The sequence below is a fragment of the Symphalangus syndactylus genome, chromosome 8 (assembly GCF_028878055.3).
Source record: "Symphalangus syndactylus isolate Jambi chromosome 8, NHGRI_mSymSyn1-v2.1_pri, whole genome shotgun sequence".
NCBI lineage: Eukaryota > Metazoa > Chordata > Mammalia > Primates > Hylobatidae > Symphalangus > Symphalangus syndactylus.
Genome location: NC_072430.2, coordinates 17808767 through 17827604, shown reverse-complemented (window position 1 = coordinate 17827604; position 18838 = coordinate 17808767). Strand labels below are relative to the sequence as shown.

Below are 18838 nucleotides of genomic sequence, written 5' to 3'. Positions count from 1 at the left end.
CATCCTCCCCAGCAGCTGCCTCTTGCAATTTAGAGGCAGGCACGCTCGGGCACACCCCTTCCCCAGGTCCAAAAGCACCTGTTTCATTCACTGCCAACTCCAATTTCCTCAAGACACAGGCGGCTGAAATGCTCCGGGGCTGCCAATCCCCTTTCTGCACCCTGACCCAAGGAATGGTGAAGTGACACCACAAATTCCAACACCAAGGCCCCTGTGAGGGAGCAGAGGACACTTCAGTGTTGCTGGGGAGGAAGGGCATCCCTCAGCCATCTTCTGTGAACCATGGAGGTGGAGGGGGCTGGCCGTTCCAGCCCCTAAGTGGGCATCTGCAGGGGGTAGGGGGGCGCAGTGAGGGACATGCAGCTTGGACTCTTCTTTTGCTTGTCTCTCAGGGAAAATCCTGCAGTGCTCCGAACTACTGAAATGCAAATAAACCACAACCACTTGTCCTCCAGCTGGGACGCTGATCATTCCTTTGCTCCTATGCATCACGGCTTCAGGACACAGATACAAAAATGAATCTAACTCCTCCAGGTGACCTCAGGCAGGCAGGGTCCACCAAATTGGGGCCCACCATCCTGGAATGGGCAGGCCTGAGGACAACAGAAGGTGAAGCCATGTGTGGCACTGGTTAGAAAAATGTGTGCATGCACATCTATTATCTATAAGAGAGGTTCTATATACATATACGTATGCACATACACACAGGAACACTCATCTACCAGCAACGTGGACATGTTAAGATGTCTTGCGTGCATCCAACCAGTGTCCACAGAGGCCAAGGACAAATTGCAACCGAGAGATTCTCCAAATCTCACCAGCAAAATCAGCCAGTCAATACCTAACAGAGGCATTGCCCCTTTTCCTCCCAATTTAGGTTTTCTGATCAGAGGTGTGGTAGCTGCTTCAACTTTAGCAGTCTCTGCTTTCTAAGACAATTTATTTCAAGATCCTTCAGTAATTTTCTCTCCGGTTGCATCCAGAGCCACAAACAGTATACGACATGTCATCTGCATGAAGCATAACTCGATGAAGAGTGAAGGCAGGCTGCAAACCGAAGTGTTAGATAACTCATTTGGATTCCAAGCATAAAGAATGTGGGACTTAGGGTTGGGACCCTGTAGCCCTTTCCCAGATAGAACTTAGGGGCCAGACTCCAATGATAAGCTTGGCCAGGCATCCCTCAGATATGTTCCTATTTCTTCATTAATTTAGAGCTGGGGGTGGGAGTGGAAATACACAGTTAAGATAGAACTCACATGTCACACAAGGCAAAAACCAGGAAACTCATCTTCAGATTGGGTGCCTACAGTGAATTTTAAACTAAGGACACCTTTTTCTATCCCCTCAGCATCCACTGTGCCTGACCCTTGAGGAATGACCCAGAAAACACTGAATCCTGACACATGTTAAGAATCTGGCCCTCTCTAAAACATGTTTACAAACTGGGGAGTTCAGGAAGTTGTGGTTCCAAGGTCCCACAAACTCCAATGCTGGCTTTTGCTCAACGGCCATGTACAGACAGTGCAATGGAATAAACAGAAGGAGGAAGGCTGAGCTGCGAGAATCCTGGAGAATTACGAATGAAAATAAACAGCACAGCCAATAAAAAGAACATAAAGCAAACGGAGTGCCCAGCAAGGAGGTTACTGGGATGACTCAAGCCCGAAGCAGCCAGAAAAGGGAACGGAAATTTCAGGTGCAGATGGAGTCATGGATATGAGGGATGTAAGCATCATCCACCTTTTTAAGATCAGACCATAAAACTCTACCTGAGCAATAAGGGAACAGAGAACCACAGGGCCAGCAGGGTTTCTTATTTCAGATGGAACAGAAATGAATTTGGTTAGTAGAAGGTTAAAAAGAAAGAAAAAAGGAAAGAAAGAAAGAAAAGAAATCAAATTGTAAAAAGGAGGACCCTGCTATAGTTTAAACGCGCATTTTGTTTTGGGTTGCATTTAATAGAATTATAGGCAATTGATTTCTACTATTGTAATAAAAAATTACAGCCCTCCCCTGGATTTTGTTTATGATTAAATCTCTTTTTTCCCTTTCATTTCTTTTTTCCTTTTCCTAATGGACTTACAGAGTACCGAGGTTCAGTGCTTTGCATTACATAAGAACAAAATCTTTCTATGGCCTCTTTATGTTCCTAAGCCAAGTCTGAAATGTCACTGACTAAAAAATTGAACAGGCCTGTAATTACTTTCAATAAAGTAGTTCCTTTAACTGAGTTTTCTGTATGTAGATGGCATTTAATATACCTATCGTAAGCCTTCTTTTCAGCACAGGTAACATTTGATGGCAAAAATCACAAATTGTCTTCTAAGGGAGCTGTCTGACAGCCACCTTCTTACTTATTTTTTGACGTGAAATCTGTTTTCATCTAACACACTAGCGGTGACGTGCAGTGTGTGCACAACAAAATTTGTAAAAATTAACACTTCGCGGGATTAATTTAATAAAGATTGTTAGCACATTAACACTAGTAACATTGCTCCTTACGATTCATCTAGCCACGCTCGAGACGCCACTGTAACAGAGGTTTACATTCAGCTGAGGTTTATACCGCTATTTAATGTAATTAAAGAAACCGGCAGCGCAGTCCTCAATGGAAATATCATTTCTATTGCAGAGTATTCCCATTAGAAATTGGGGGAAATCATAGCACGCTGATTTTGATTTTGTTGTAATTTTTTTTTTCTCGGCTGTCTTTGAAACAGAGCTGATGTGCTGGACCTCAGACAGAATTTACTGCAGGAACCCTGCAAAGATTCCGTGGTAAGACAAGCCTCTTCTCCCTACAGGAGTGCCCAGTATTTATATGCCACTTACTTGGTTTTAAACTGTTTTTTTTTTATTATTATTTTTAAATCTACAGCCTCTGTTTGGCTGTAATTACCCAGGAAGTTCTCTGCCCAGCAGCACCCCATCATGAAATATACCCCAAAACAACATCGCAAATAAGAGCCCAGAGGCAGGGAGATCTCTGGGGCCACTCTGAACACATCAACAATCGGAGTGTAGCTAGGATCCCAACAAGCTCCAATTCCAGATCAGGGCGAGAATCTAACTGTAATCTCAGAGGCAGAAAGCAGCAAGCATCGCTCAGGAGGCCTCAGAGACTAAACAGACACAAAACCCAAAAGAAAAAGAAAAAAAAAATCTTCGCACCACATCACCAAAATGGCAGAGAAAATTAAGTCTTGGGGCTGAGACGAAGGGAACCTGACTCAGCTCCTCCGCCTCTGACAGCTGCCTCCTGCCCTTGGAGCGGCCAAGTGCAAACAAAAATGAGACCTTTCTTCTCTAAACCTGCTTGCTACACGTCCCTGTGCTGTAAGGGGTACCATGTCGCTTTTTTTCCCCTTCCCTAAGTGCATTTTAATATCCTTATTCTACATCCTAATTTTTTTGAAAAAAACATCAGTGTCATTAAAAAAACGTCACTCTGTTTTGCAAAATCCAGCAGCTTCCTTGGCAGCGAGAAAGGCTGGCTGGCATTATCCTCTCATTTGACAAAACTACTATTTCTGGGCATGTGGTCAAAAGCAGGTAGGAAGCAAATGCTGAGAAATAAGGAAGTAAAAACAGCCAACAGATTTTTCACTACCGAGGACGCCAAGCGTAAACATGATTTATTTAGCTGTGTTTAACGTGTCTGTCCTCCACTCGACTACAAGCCCACTTGGGTTTAAGGAAAGAGTGGGTAGAAGGGGACAGGAAAAGGGGAGTGGGGAGGACATCACGGAGAGGGAGCAGGGGCAGGCGGCGCTGAAGGGAGACTTCCTGAACGGTTGGGTTCAGAGTTTTAGGAGAACAAGAATCCTCTACCCCAAAATACATGCATGTGTCAAAAGAAGGCAGCACTAATCTGCTGGTTAATTAACGAGCTGCCACGAACAAAAGATGGAAGACCCAGTTCATACAGACAGTATTTACATGGGCGTTGCGTGATCTTGTCCCCCTGCTTCTCTACCTTTTCTCGCAAACCATGTGGGCTGGGTACAGCAACAGGCGGAGAGGCCCGTCAGGTTGGGAGGGTTACGAGTCCAGCCGTGCAGAGGGGAATATCACTGCCTTCCTTGCCCAGCCTTGCATGCCCATGTGGAATTTACTTAGATCTGTATTCAATTAAGAAGCACCAGACAGCTCCTGGCTCCAAGCCTGCACCATCGCAGACTCCAGGTATCTGCTGTTCCCCCCCACTCCAGCCCCAGTGCCAGTGAACAGAGGCTGGGTCAAGGCCCCCATGGGGAAAGGAGAGGACCACACTCTCCCACCCCTACCCCACGACTCCAGCCCAAAGTCTTGGCCCAGCCGGGGTGAACAAACCAAATATATAAAGAAAGCTTCTGTATTTCCTAACTAACAAGACTAATCCAGAGGTTTTGGGCCCTGCCAGAGGTTATTTTATTAAAAACCTAATTCAAGTAATCCAGCTTTTGCTGGAAAAAAGAAACCAAGCCACTTCCAAAGAAAAGCAACAACCAAAAAGTAAAATGGAGCCCCAATAGGACCTCTGGCTTCCCTAGTGAAGGTACCCTTTCATAGGAGCCAGCTGTGTGCTCCATGGGGATAAGTGCCAATTTTTGTTAGCTCTGAGAGGCGGTGAGAATTTCCTCACCGGTCCGCTTTGAGTTCCTTCCTCACCGGCACCTAGCAAGACTGTGCATTTAAAGACTGCTTGCTGTATGCATTCCTCCCTAATCCAAGTCTATATGTCCCCTGTCCAGCTCCTCTCCTTCTGGGGCCTGAGACCAAATATCAGGAAAAATACCTTTTCTGGGGTATTCAGGTCAAGAGCAGCAGTGACACTATTCAGTGTCAAGATTCTGAATCATGTGACAGTCCCAACAATAACAAGAAGCTGGGGTGGGGGAACAGTCCTCTAAAATGAATGGGGAGAGGGGGAAGTTTCCTATTGGTATCAGGTTACTAAATTGAAAAACCAAGTGCCCCCCTCCCCACATAAACCTCCTCCCAAAGCCCCTAATTCTTCCTCCTTGCAGTAAAAAATTACACCCTCTACAAGCAGCTATTTGATTCGTTTCCCTTTTGCAAATTAGTCACCCTGCCCCCACGGACTGAACAATAACAGTTCTCCATTTTTATGATGTCTTTGAAATCAGCAATTGCTTCACTCCTACCTACGGGTTTGTTTTCGTATCTGGACAGGGACAGGGAAGTAAACAATTGGCTAGCCCCATTTTATGGATGAAGCAACTAACAGATGAACTGGTTTGCCCTGGGCTGTTTAGGAAGTCAGTGTATTTGAGACTATCCGACACCACATGCCAACATCTAGATTCTGCTGCTTTAACAATGACATGGCTCCTGATGCTCCAGCAACAACAAATATTATTGAACCTCTAAGCAGGACTCAGGTGCCACTCTGGAAGCCACCCTTGTAGGAAATCCTATACAAAAATCTAGGCTTCTCGAAGCAATAAAATTGAAGATGCTTAACACAGCACCTCCGAAGGAATATTCTCCAGGATCCCTTTGGCTACCAATTGCACTGGTATTTCAACATGATCCAGCTGATAGAACCCCCCATTTCCAGGCAAATCTCCCACACATTGCTCCAAAAAAAAAAAAAAAAAGCAAGGCAAGTGCCCTACAGACACATGGCAGGGCTCGGAATTACACGCTGCAGGGCAGCCCACCCTGCCACTCAGGCGCAGAAAGTGTGCCCTGCAAAGACGCCAGAGCACCCTGGGGGCTACCAGTTCTCCTCGAGGAAGATCCTGAACAAGAGCCTTCCACCACACCGTCCAAGCCTTAGTCCAAACATACAGGGAGAAATCACACGTAATTCTGATCACTGTTGAGCCGTCAAAATAAAGAAAAGGAAAATGAAAAGTCAGCCTCTTCCTCAGTGTACCAGCCAATACTTCAGCCAACCACAGGTTACCTGTCTTTGAAGCAAAATATGAACAATTACCGCCCCTCGCCCCGACACACACCCCTAGTCTCCAAAAATCCTAAAACGTACATCCCTTTAAATGAACTGCAGAGACCTAGGATGGGGCCCCTCAAACACACACACACACAATTAGCGTTTCATCTTTCTTTCTGTAAAGGAATCCGGTAACATAAATATTAATCAAACACGAGAATCTGCCAGTTCGTTTTGGACCATTATGAGTGCTGGATTGTGATCTTTACCCGTATTTACAGATATTCAAAGGCAGATTCTATCTTGTTAGGACTGTTATAAATGGACGTCTGAGAAATCAGCGAGCAAGTTCAGACAGATATGAAAACCTTCCTGTCCAGGACTGGCAGTAGCTTTGAGCTCCCAAGTGTTGAATTTGTTACCTTTTCCAGAGGGCTTTCAAAAAATAAATTGACAAATGCCTTCAGATTCCTCCACCAGAAAAGCTGGCTGCTCAAAGTTCGGGTTAGCTAAATCTGAGATTTTAAAATCAACTCTTACTCAGAACGCCATGACAGTGCCGTTTACACAATACTTGAGAGCACAGCAAGTGTAATATACTGTTTCATATTATAAGTATATATGTATACGCATATTTTTAATACTACTTTGACTCTTGTTATAGCAAATCTATTCTGCTGGTTTAGATTTATTTCTGAAAAATGGAAAATAGAGATGTGGCTCCAATCCTAGCCTGGAAAAGCTGTCACAGTGAAGGTAAACTTTTAATCGGCTGCAGGCGAACAGCATACAGTTTTATTTCCAGAGTAACAGCTTTGGGAAAATGTTTGAACATTTTCTTAAGAGCTTTGTGGTGGACAGGCTGGGCGTCCAACCACTGCTTTTCTGGGCCTTTAAGGGCCTGTCGAAGTGCTTTGAACAATTGGAGGCCAATTTTTAACACACAAAACTAGAGACTCCTAGCAAGGTGACGATTTGCATACAAATTCTTGTTGGAAGAGGTTATCCTAAGAGAAGTCAGGCTGGAAGGAGGACTGACATTAAATCCCTGTAATTCCAGGAGCTTCGGTGTCCCACTCTAGTGGAGGGTTCCATCCCCACACAACTGGGAAAACACTTTTGTCCTTGAGAAAAGCGGGCTTACTCTCCTCCCGCTCGGGAAGAAACTAAGGTCCCCACGAAATCCCCACTTTGAGATGGGGCTGTTGCCCCTGGATGATCACATTTTTGTACTAGGGAACTCCCGGAGGCTCCTTCCGTCCCGGCCTCACCTGGATCCCGGGAACCGCCCGCTCCGTCCCGCCAAGGTGGGCTGAGAAAGACCGCGCCACTCATCAGGGCAATGGCGGCGGGCGGAAGAGGGATCCCCCTGCGCCCCCAGCACCCGGGACGAATGCCACCCCGGCGAAGCGACCTGACCGGCGCGCAGCGGCTTCGGGGAGGGGACCACTTCCACATTCCCCATGTCCGAGAAGGTTACCCACCCGGGAGAGCGCCCAAGGGCCAGAGAGGAGGCGACTGGTGGAGGAGGGGCGGTCCCGTGCGCACAAAGGGGCCCGGGGCCGGCAGGCTCCCCGCCCTTGACCTTGGGTCTCCGCCTCCATCCATCTCCACCGGCTGCCAGGGAAGGGGGCTGGCCTGGGGCCAGGGGCGTGCTCGCTGGGCTGCTGCTGGGCTGGGGACCGACGGGGGCGGGGGGAAAGGGGCCAGGAAAAAGACTCCAGGGCTGCAGAGTGCTCCGAGGAAGCCTGCATTCCACCTCCTTCAGGAGCCGGTCCCGAGGCGGCTCCAATTCACTGCATGCCCCCCGCCCCCCAAAGCAAAAGTTGCACGAGGGAAACCCCTTCCCAAAGCGAGCCCTTCGACTCGCCCACCCCCCGCCTTCCTCGGACCCAGGCCGAGTGGGGGAGGGGAGTGGCAGGGGAGGAAGAAAGGAGCGCGCCTTCCCAGCGAGGCCAGACGCGGGCTGGGTCAGCTGCGCCTCCGCCCGCCCCTCGCCGCCCGGCTCAGGCAGCTGCTCCATTAAGCCGCCGAATTATGCATGGACCTTGAGCCCTCTCGGCCCTCCCGCCCCACTAAGGCACAATCAACGTGTGCAGCGGGCCCGGGTCAGAGAGAGAGGGAAGGAGGTGGACGATGGGCGCAAGGCCGTGGGCGAATCAGAGGCCGGCGGCCAGGCGGGGGCCAGGCGCGCCCTAAGGCCTCGGAGCAGCGCCGAGGCGCCTCCCGACCCGGCCAGGGCCAGCCGGGAAAGGGGCACAGCTCGCAAGCGGGGGGGACCGCTCGCAGGGGAGGCCCCCGCGCAGTTTTGAAGTTGCCAAAGTGTCCGCGCCGTGCGGGGTGCGGGGTCCGGGAGATGCAGCCGCCCCCGCAGAGCTCTGCGCCCCTGGCCTCGGGGAAGGCCATTGTGTTCTCCTGTGTGGCAATGAAGGGGGCTATGGACCCCAACCATTGAGCCCTCGGAGGGAGGGGCCTGAAGTCCCCCTCGGGCAGGGCGGGGGAGGCCGTCTCGCGGGCGGCGGAGAGGATGGGTATGATTTTCTCGGGATAGGCACCGTCGCCGGGAGGGGAGGAGGCCAAGCTTGAGGAGGGGCTGCTGGAGATGGAAGGAAGCGAGAGGAGACTTGCAAGTTGCAAACGTTGGGGAAACCGGAAAATTGCAGTAGTGGGGGGGCAGCTGGCGCCCAGAGGTTCAGAAGCAGAATTGGGAGGACTTCGATGTCCACCCCGCAGACAGTGACCCAGGCCCCAGAGGCTCCGCAGCCTGGAGCCTCGCGTCCCGCCTCCCCGCAACACGCTGTTTTCAGCGTTCCAGACCACCGCGCTGCAGTCTACGCTGCCCTGACGCTGGAGTGTGGACCTTGTTTTGCTCCTCGGGGGCCGTCTGTTTCTGGAAATGACTTCTTTCTCTCTTTCCCCTTCTCCCCAAAGCACAGGTCAGGAAAATTATATACTTCGTTTTCCCAACAAATAAAGTCGCCTAGTTTGCAGGGAAAGTTTTACAAGCCAGTAATGCAGAGAGAAGACCGCACTGTTTAGCTTTCTTTATTGGCTGGCTTTGAACTTGAGATGGGAGGAGAAAAGAACCCGCTCCAGCCCCAGGAATACTTAGTTTTGCTGGGTTTACCAACTCCAACAGTTTTTAGCCAGCTGCTGAAGGTGGCAGGAGTCACTGAAGGTTTGTCCCATTTTCTCCCGAACAGAGAAGAATTCAGACAGTTGTTGTCTCTCTGAGCCCAGGACAGCCAGTCTCTGCCCTCAAACCCCAAGGGAGGAGCCTGGAATCCCTGGTTGGCTGGCTACACTCTCCAGAAGGTGTGCTCTACCCTGAAAACGGCTTTGAAATAAAGCCACCTTCTCCACTCCTTTCCAGGATGCCTTTGGCACCTGCAGTCATCAGGAGGTAGACGCGTGTTTTCTGGACACTCTTGTGGATTGGACGGATGGCTTCGTCTGTGCCATATCACTAGAGGCACAGCCTAGGCACTGGGGCTACCTGCCCCTAGGGCTCTGTGCCTCTGGATTCATCTTGAGTAGACGCCGACCCACGCACCTGTTTGCCTGCACCTTTGAGGTTGTGTCTACACCCGCAACCTGAAGGCCATAGAAGCTGCCCAGGCACTCAGCCCCCAGGGCAGGGGATGGGGGAAAACAGCCCTGATCAAACATTACCTTGGCTTAGAGACAGAGCAGGCTGCCCTGGGCTGGGGGGCTCACCCTGCCCTTGGCTGCTACCTTCTCTCCACACCAGGAGTGGGGGAGTCTGACTTTTCACCTCCAACAAAAAGTCTACTTTGTTACTATTTTCCTGCCCAGAGGAGCCCGTGGTCCCAGTTTGCCAGCTGTCTGAGCAGCCAGGGGCAGATGCTTTCCCAGACCTGTGGCTCATCAAGGGGTCACTCCTCCCTCCCTCCCTGCTCTCCTCTCCCAACCCTCAGCACAGACTCCTCCTTTCTGAAACACCCCAGGACCCTCCAGACCAAAACCAGCGGACCAGCAAGAAGGCATCAAGGAAACTTAAAAACAAAATAAAATGAAGCCTAGGGTGCCTTGCCTTCTCCAGCAAGGCCTCTTCTTCCCTGGGTCCAGCTCAAGGCTTGTAAGTCCTCATCACACCCTCCCTTGAGGAGGCTCCCACTCCATGTGCCCAGAGGTCACTGGCCACCCCCAGCAGGCTCTGGGCCAGGGTGGGTCCAGATCATGCAGGGCCCGAGGTTTATACGATTCAGGGTACACTCATCACAAAGAACAGAATGTCAAACCACACAGGGACACTAGGGACAGGGCCTGGTCACACGAGGGGCTCTGAGCTTCAACTGTTAACCTCACAGCGAGTGGACCAAATTCTCCCAGAAGGATCTTCACAGCCTGGGGCAGAAAGACCTAAGCTTTCAATCTAACAGTTTTCATTTTCACCACCAATTTCTTCAGAGAAAACTGACTCCTAAGCATCATTAATGTGAAAAATGAGGAAAGTTGGGGGAACTACTAGGTGGGAAAGGAATTGAGGTGGGAAATGCGCGACCTTCTGCCTGGCTCTTGCAGCTGTTAGAAACCACTGGTGGCTCCATCTCACATTTCAGCCCAGCAGACTCAGCCCCAGAGACGGGGAAGATCTGTCTGCTCAAGGTCACACAGCATGCCAGCCACAGTAGGATGCCATCCTAGGTCTCGAGCCAGAGTCCACTCTGCCTGCCTCTCCCCACTCTGGACTCAACAGGGCCACTTGCCTGTAACTCATGACGAGGTGGGGGCCAGCTCCTCCCAAAATGCAGTCAACATGAAACCACAGATGTGTGCAGGACAGGTGGGTGCCTACTGTCTTGGTTCTTTCACCCCACTCTGGAACCCAAGTCCCATCACCAAGATTCGACCTCAGAGTGGAAATCACTCATTGCCCAGCCAGGAGCAGAAAGAGCCTGCACCAGCCACAGTTCAAGAACACAAGATCCCACGAGGCCTGGGCTCCTGGGACATGACACAGTGAAGACCCAGGGCCTCTCTGGGAAGTCAGGAGCCTGTCCTCTTTTTTTTGTTTTAATTTTAGTTTTAAGTTCTGGTGTACATGTGCAGGATGTGCAGGTTTGTGTACGTAGGTAAACGTCTGCCATGGTGGTTTGCTGCACCTACCAACCCATCACCTAGGTATTAAGCCCAGCACGCATTAGCTATTTTTCCTAATGCTCTCCCTCCCAGGAGCCTGGTCTCTAGGTGCAACTGAGCTGGTGACTCACAGGACAGCTGTGCAAGGTACCTCTCTATGACTCAGTTGCCTCATCTGCAAAATGAAAGTAATATCTGATTTACCACCCTCGTGGTGCAGAGAGGTGGATGGAATGTAGGCACAGTTATGACCACAGTGAAGAACCTAACTGCCAGAGTTGACACTCTGGGACCCTACTCACCGCTGTGTGACCTTGGGTAAATAACTTAACATCTCTGGGCTTCAGTTTCCTCTTCTATAAAGTGGGGCTGATATTAGCATATCATAAAGTCATAGGGAGGATTACACCAGTTAGTATCTGCAGAGTCTTTAGAATAGTGTCTGGCACACAGTAAGATCTAGTGAGTATGCGTTAAATTTAACATCAGGCTGGGTGCAGTAGCTCGTGCCTGTAATCCCAACAGTTTGGGAGGCCGAGGCGGGTGGATCACCTGAGGACAGGAGTTTGAGACCAGCCTGGCCAACATGGCAAAACCCCATCTCACTAAAACTACAAAAATTAGCCAGGCAGGCGCCTGTAATCCCAATTACTCAGGAGGCTGAGGCAGGAGAATCTTTTTTTTTTTTTTTTTTGAGATGGAATCTCCTTCTGTCGCCCAGGCTGGAGTGCAGTGGCATGATCTCGGCTCACTGCAAGCTCCACCTCCCGGGTTCACACCATTCTCCTGCCTCAGCCTCCTGAATATCTGGGACTACAGGCACCCGCCACCACGCCCGGCTAATTTTTTGTATTTTTAGTCCAGACGGGGTTTCACCGGGTTAGCCAGGATGGTCTCGATCACCTGACCTCGTGATCCCCCCGCCTCGGCCTCCCAAAGTCCTGAGATTACAGGCGTGAGCCACCGTGCCCAGCAGGAGAATCTCTTGAACCTAGGAGGCAGAGGTTTTGGTGAGCTGATATCGCGCCATTGTACTCCAGCCTGGGCGACAGCAAGACTCTGTCTCAAAAATAAATAAATAAATTTTACATGAAATTAGGAAAAACCCAATCTCTTTGTTTCCTCAGTGAAAAGATGACCCCAAAGGCACGGAGTGACAGCCAGTCAGCCTTATTTCTATAGATTATCAGCAGAGCCCACTCCTAACAGATTCTAGACCTGGTGGTTAATGCATTAGCCAAGCATGCAAATGAGCAACAACTGCCCAAAAAAGCTGTCAAATGCCTGATAAAAAAAACTTTAGTCAATTACTAACTATTTACTGTCAAATAGACGAACTAAGAATAATACTATTAACTCAGGCTGAATGTTGGTTAAGTTCACCCCTTGGGAGCCCAGCTGCCTTTCTCTCTTTTTCTTACCTTATCTCTCTCTCCTGTTTCCTGAATTACTGCTGGAAGTATGGAACTACGTACATAAATCAATAAATAAGGCCTCAAACCTTAAGAGAAAAAAAAAAGACACCCATCTATGTGACCAGTATTATCTCTCTTTTTTTTAATCCAATAAAACTTTCAACTACAATCAGTGCTGATGTCACCCATTTTAGCTGCACACACTCTTGACTCTGGTTTGCACAGTTCACATGGCAGGTGGGTCCGCCGCCTCCCTGGAAGGCCAGCGGGACAGGAAGGGCTCACCCCCTTTCTCAGCTAAGGAAACTGGGCCTCCACCAGGGGAGATGGCCTCAAGCTACAGGGCTGGGCACCCTGGGATGGCAAAAAGTCACCTGCCCTGACTCAAGATAATTGGGGTCTGGACTCAGCTCTGCCAGTAACTAGTTACGTAAGTTCAGGCAAGTCACTGAGCAGGTGAGAAGGGAAGAGTTGGCAGCAAGGTCCTTCCAGGAAGCTAGGAAGCCAGACCCTTCCTCTGGATCCCACCGGCAGGATCTCCATTATTAACAACAGCTAAAACCCACAGGAACCTGTTCTATGTATACCTTGTCTGAATCAAACCTTATAACAAGCCCAAAACACAAGGAACATTATCTCCAGTTATAGGGACCGAGACCTGGGGAGGCGAACAGTTGGCTGACAGTCACAGAGCAAGACCCTGGCAAAACCGCAATTCCACAAAATAAAACAAGTAATTTGTATTTATGGGGGGAAAGTCTATGCAACAGTGAATATAAAATAAAAGAAATAATCGTATATATGGGAAAAAATCTAAAATTCCGGCCCAGGTGCACCTGAATTTACACTGTACTGCATTCTTTGTCACCACCCATCTCTCCAATGCCCTCATTAGGAAGTACAGGACAGTATATACAAAAGCCACAGACTGCAGGCCACGGTCCCTGGGGGTCTGAGGAATACTGGCTGTATCCACAGGGTCATATCTGCGATGGGCTTCAAAGACCATTTTGGATGGGGTCAGAGGTGGTGCCCACCCATCAAGGCCCCACCAGCCAGACAGACGGAGTTAGAATACCCATCCCCCAAATCCTCCACACCCCTTGCTATCCAAGGAAACTAGGCCTGACTGGGTCTGACTCTGCTTTGCTGTGTGACCTTCAGCAACTCCCTTAACCTCTCTGAGCCCCAATTCAAAGTGGGGTTAGAAACATATATTTCAAGGTTGAAGAATTAAGTGAGATAACCCAAGAAAAGTGTCTAGCATAGTGAGGAATACCAGGTAGCGCCCCTCTTCCCCACCACCCACCAGCCCAGCCCGAACTCTGCCCTGTTCAGCCATCCCAACACCCAAACGCCAGCCTGAACCCAGGGCCATGTCCCTCAGACAGAACACTGCACTATTCCTCGGTGCAGACAGAGCTAATAATTAGCTGTCACGATTTAATAATAAAAAAAGATAATCCGTGCCACAACACACATGGATTTAACTCATCTTAATTTGAAGGGAAAATAACAACTCTAAATAGATCAAGTGCAAGTTTTTTAAGGCAACCTGCGAGTGGGGTTTATCTCCAGTTTCCAGCACAAGCAAGTTATTTAGTTTCTCTCACTGGCCAAGCTAATATTTCTTTTCACGTTTATTTTATTTATTTTTAAAAGTCGGGGAAGAACATTCCCAAAGCAGCATGTAAATCCCTGGGCTCGTCAGAAGTCCTTTTCTCTGACACATTTTGCTTAGCAATGGGTCACTGGGGCCCCAAACCAAACCATTATCTGTGCCCCACCTGCTAAGAGAATCTCCCAGGTAGATGGCGCGTCCTCCCTGGGTTGCGGATGAAGACATATCAAGTGGGCAGGGACATCGCAGCCAGGGCTGCCTGCCACCTCCAAGCCCAGAGGGATCTGCCACCTCCTGTCACCTGCTGCCTGTCTCCGCACTTCTCCAGAAAACTGACATTCAGGACTTAGAGGGTTAGGGAGGCAGGCCTATGAGTGACAGCTGATAGTTAATTCCTCCCTCTGTAGCTTCATTTGGTTATGGAAGGGCTGATAACAGGCAAAAGCAAATTCCTGGTGATCAAGCGCCTCCCCTTCAGTGACTATCACATGGGAATCATATGGAGGAACCTGTAGGAAGTCACCGTGAGAGAGATCCCAGGCAAGTGATCATGGTTTTGACCAAGAAAAGCACGCACTCGGCGTGCTGCCAAGCAGGGTCCACACTTTCCTGTGTTTGGCTTTCTAGAAGCATCCACTTCTCGATCATCTGCCTCAGGCCCAACCTGTGCCAGGTGGATGCTTCCTCATTTCATCCTCAGCATAACCCAAAAAGGAGGTGCAGACGAGGAAATGGAGGCCCAGAAAAGTGAAGTGACTCACACAGGTGGCCAGCAGTGAGCGACGGGGCTGGGATTCCACCCGGGAGATGCCAAAGCCTGTGCTCCCTCACCCTGAAACCCCCCTGCCGGCTCTTCAGAGTGCACCGCCAGCAAAGAGATCCTCAAGGGACAGTCACCTAGCAAAAGGCAGAATGGACGGGAGAGAGTCTACTCCATGCTGACACTGCCTGTGATGGTGGATTTAGTCCCACAACCCAGTGGCGGTTTGTCCCAACCCTGACAGGAGCCCATTGCCAAGAAGACCGGTGCAAGCTGCTCTAACGCCCGAAAATGCGGCGGAGGAGGGAAAGCCGAGCGCCAGGAAAAGCTCCTATTTGCAGCACACCTACCCCCACCGTGTGCCAGGCACTCATCATAAATGTCACAATGACAGATGAGGAAACCGCGGCTCAGAAGGTCAAGTCGCTGCCGGAGGCTGGCAGGGAGCAGGGTGGGGCTCTGACTCGGGCTGTGTTCTTTCCCACACAGCAAGAGACAGCCTTCAAACCCCAAACACCCTGAAAGCCTCTTTCTCCTCACCCCTCCTCAAAACACCCCTCCCAGATAATGGCTTGGCAGCACCACGTGCTCTTTGCAAACCCTGGAACACCTCTCAGCTCCCCCAAAGGATGGGTCCTGTGCTCCCCTGAAGTCCCACAGAGGCAGGGAGGATGCCACAGGCAGGAACCTTAAGAAACATAAAGAATGTAAACCTATAGGCAGCGATGTATCAGAGGCACCATAGCTGCCCTGAGTCAGACCACCAGCTAAAGACCCTGCCTCTGATGAGCTTCACCCCATCCCCAGACAGGCCTCAAACAAGCTTCCAAGGACCTCCTCTGTCCACAGCGAATGCTCAGCAGGTAGCGGAGCCCTGGATCCAGAATGCACAGGTCAAGAGCAGGGCTGCTGCCAGCTCACACTCTGCCCATTATCCCCACGTTGGACACCCACTCCCTCCTCTGGGGGCTCTTTACCTGGGGATCCAGGTGGGGACACCCAGGGCGGAGGAAGGGCCCAGGTGCTCAGTTGCTGAATGAATGAATGAATGCATGCCCTCCAGAAAACAAAGCTTCAGAAACTTCCTCCCTCTACCTTCCTACTTCTCTATCATTTACCAAAAATAAAAATAATAGTAATTACTCTCCAGAATGACTATTCCGAGGAAACAGCTGATATGGGGTCCACGACCTAGTGTGATGACTGACAGAATCCCCCCGCAGTTCTCACCCGGGCATCTCCCTTAAGGGTGGGAGGAACCCCCTTCGGGTCTGCCTCTGCAGTCCCCACTTCTAGAAGTGCCTGGTAGCAAGGAAGAGCGGGGACCTGCCTGGGTATTGGGAAGGTTGCTGGCCCTGGAAAGGGCAGGACCCTCGAGGTCACCTCACCCTGGACTCCTCTGAGCCTGGACAGCCAAAGCCAGAGGCAGAGTCCAAGAATTAACAGCCACCCGCTCACCAGCTACTGGCCGGGGCCAGCAAGGCCCTGGGGACAATAGCAGGTCATGGAGGGATTGGAGCACTCCATGGAGCCCCGACCAGGAGGCAGAAGCCTGGAGGGACAGCCAGCCCGGGGGCCAGGAGCATGGGCAGCAGCTGGACGGGTTTCCGGAAGCCTGGGCGGAGAAGTGCCCGTGATTCCTAGTCCCCCTCTTAAAATATAAAGACTCAATTATCTCTGAGCAGCTTGCTTTACACATGAATTGACACATTTATTTTACAATAAATAACTGAAAGTTATCTGTGTTTCCTTTACTGTTAATCTACACAGAGAAATAATAAACAGGGCTTGTCTACAAAAATGCAACTACTGCAGTCCTCAGAATTCAATTAAGCTAAAATAATTAATGCTCCCACCATATTAAATTACTTTATACATTTGAGCCACTGAAGTTTTATTCTTTAATCTTTCCTTTTTATTAAATAAAAAAAGAAAAGAAAAGTTGGTGCCCAAGTAGGCAGGGAAATAGGAGGAATGGGAACTAGAAAGGCAGGCGCATGGTGTGCTGTTAAAATGGGATGGTCGTCTTCAGCTGACACAGCATGTAGACTGTTTTGTGCCTTTGATTAAAATAACATTTTAAATGCTTTGAACAAACATATCTCTTTAGACTTCTAAGGGATTATTTTACATATTTCTTCTAGAATGAAGAAATCCATTCGTCCTGTTGCTGAACAGAAAGGCCAAGAATATCTTTCGTCACACATAAAATAAAGATACTGTAGGCTGCTGCAGTATCACAACCTGGAAAAAAAAACAAAACAAAAACAAAAAAAACGGGGGCCAGGGGGTGGGAGGACGAGGACAAAGCTGCCTTGGAGATTAACTTTGCCTTTTATGAAATCACATTTAGTCACTTTCTTAAACAAACCTGCCACAGTGATCTGCAGCCTCTCATTGGGAAATGCCTTCAATGTGAAATGAGGATTTGGATGTTTTTGGCAAAAGCAGCAAATCTTTCCATTGAAACACAAATAGGCGGCCCGAGTCTCCCTAACAAGGTCGCCCCTGAAAGATCGATGTGCACTGAGGCCAGGCGTTGATACTACAGGTGAAACTGTCCCTAGAGCATCGACCAACAAAGACAAAAGGGACCCACCCAGCACCTCTCTTGCCTGATGGCTCAGCCCAGTGAAGAGATGCTGCTCGGGTGTGCACAGCACTCTGAGAAGCCAGTGTTTACACGCCTGTGGCCTGGACATGTCTCAAAGCCCCTTGCATCTTGGAAAGTGTATGAGACACTTCATGCTAGGGCACCCATCAGAAGGCAAGGCCCAGAGGCCAATTGGTTCACTGATGTCTCCCCAGTGCCTGGCATGCGGCTGCAGGACTCTGCATACCACCACAGTCTCCCCACAAAAGAGAGGGCTCACTAAGCCCCTCGTGCAGGTGAGCAAAGTGAGGCTCAGCGTCACAAAGCTTTGGAGACGTGGGGGAGACAGGCTTGCAGCATTACCCTAACTGCGTCCTGGGTGATGGGTCTTGATGAGTGCCCATGCCCATCCATCTCACCCTCCTAGAAGCATCCAACGCCTGAGTCCCTCCAGAGCCCATGCTACCTTCCATGATGGAAGCATGGTAATGACCAATGCACTCGTTTCCCCAGCCAGCCACCTACTTGCACGCTGCAGAGCCAGAGGAGACCCCTGAGAGAGAAGTGCCATGGGCAAAAAACTGATTAAGAGCCCCTGCTCATCTAATCCTCACACCAGGCCTGCTGGTATTATCACTTTCTGTTGACAGATGGGGAAACAGAGGCTCAGACCCATGAAGTGGCTAATCCAAAGTCAGCCATCAGGATTTAAAGACCCGTCTGCGTAAACTCTGGTGCCCGTCTTGCTCCAGGACGGGCTGCTGCTTTTTAGGGAACCCAGGCTGGCCAGGCCCTCCTTTCTCCCCCAGGCCTCCTGGGCTCAGAAGTATAAACCAGAAACAAACACTCTGGTTTGCACAGAGAGCAGTGGCTCCCTGGAAGAGGCCCCAGCACGCCATGGTGCTGGCCAAGAGGGAGGGACTTCATGCTAACTCACTGCGGTGAATAGACCCACGCCTGGGGACAGAGGGGCCCTAGACCTGTTCTCAAGGTGGTAAAACCAGCTGTCCCGGTGGTCAAATGAGTGAGCATGTCAAAGGGCATATCCAGCCTCCCCCAACGGGCACAGTGCTCCAACAAGTTCCCACACCCCTGCCTGGGACCAGCCTCTGGGGTCGGGCAACATCAGAAGCAACCTCTGAGATCAGGGGGCCTAACTCCTCTTTTCACACGTGGGAAACCGAGTCCAGAGAGAAAGGAGAGGGGAGAGAATGAGCACTCCCATTCTTAAGTGCCTACCAGGTCATGCCGCATGCAACAGCTCATTCGTCCTCACAGCAACCCTAACGAGGTGGGCTTCCTTAGCTGCATTTCACAGATGGGCAAACTGACATGTCCAAGTTGTGAAGACAAACTCTAACCTAAGACTGTCTAGCTTCAAAATCAGGGACTAAGCCAAGATCAGTAGCAAAGAGAGGGCCAACCAGACTTCCAAATTTTCATT

At 50.1% G+C, this 18838-nt stretch overlaps 1 protein-coding gene across 3 annotated transcripts in view; it reads right to left on the bottom strand.

The window, feature by feature from the left end:
- Positions 1 to 18838, bottom strand: part of BCL11B (BCL11 transcription factor B) — a 103743-nt gene that overhangs the window by 69346 nt on the left and 15559 nt on the right. The window lies entirely within an intron of this gene.